We start from the raw sequence: 691 nt of genomic DNA, 5'->3' as shown, positions 1-691 counted from the left end.
GTGTGGAAGGCGATGAAGCCTGGCGGTAAAATATAGTTTGGTAAAAATATCATCCTGTGAATGTAATTTCTTTGGTGTAATTTCTTTGCTGGAGAACCATGATGATCAATCCCTGGTGTATAATAAAACTAGAATGAGAGGCATGTGAATGTTCAGTAATCAGCACATGATTTAAATGTAAAAGAATGTGTGAATGAATGGGTGGACAGCATGAAGCTAATAAGCAAAATGTGGTACACTACTATGAAAAGGACTCTTGATCTTGGCACTTCTTTTGTGCACGTAAAAGTGGTAAAGCCAGCCAAAAAATCTCCATATCCTTGTCACCTTATTGCCCTTGAGAGGCTCCCACTTCAGAAGAAACCATATGATTACAATGCTTTGTATCCTCTTGTCATTTCTATCCGAGTGAACCAATTATCTGAACGATGAAACGACTTGCAACCAGATTAGTGCCAACTATTTCGATTTCTTAGCAGTAAATTCTTGAACTTTAGTTTGATGGAATTTCTGAAAATCATCGTCATTGGGAAGGCTGGGCTGTGTTGGAAGAATCCGAAGGCTAGGCCGTCCTCCTTCCGAGCCCCTTAAATTCGAAACTCTAGCTCTGTCCTAAAATAGAGTTGAAGGGAAGGTAACTAGACTTGATTTAAAAAAAAAAAGATACTTGGATTGCTTTTTTTTTTTTTTT

The sequence above is a fragment of the Primulina huaijiensis genome, chromosome 4 (genome assembly GCF_012295235.1).
Source record: "Primulina huaijiensis isolate GDHJ02 chromosome 4, ASM1229523v2, whole genome shotgun sequence".
In the NCBI taxonomy this organism is placed as follows: domain Eukaryota; kingdom Viridiplantae; phylum Streptophyta; class Magnoliopsida; order Lamiales; family Gesneriaceae; genus Primulina; species Primulina huaijiensis.
Note: the sequence above shows the minus strand (reverse complement) of the source record.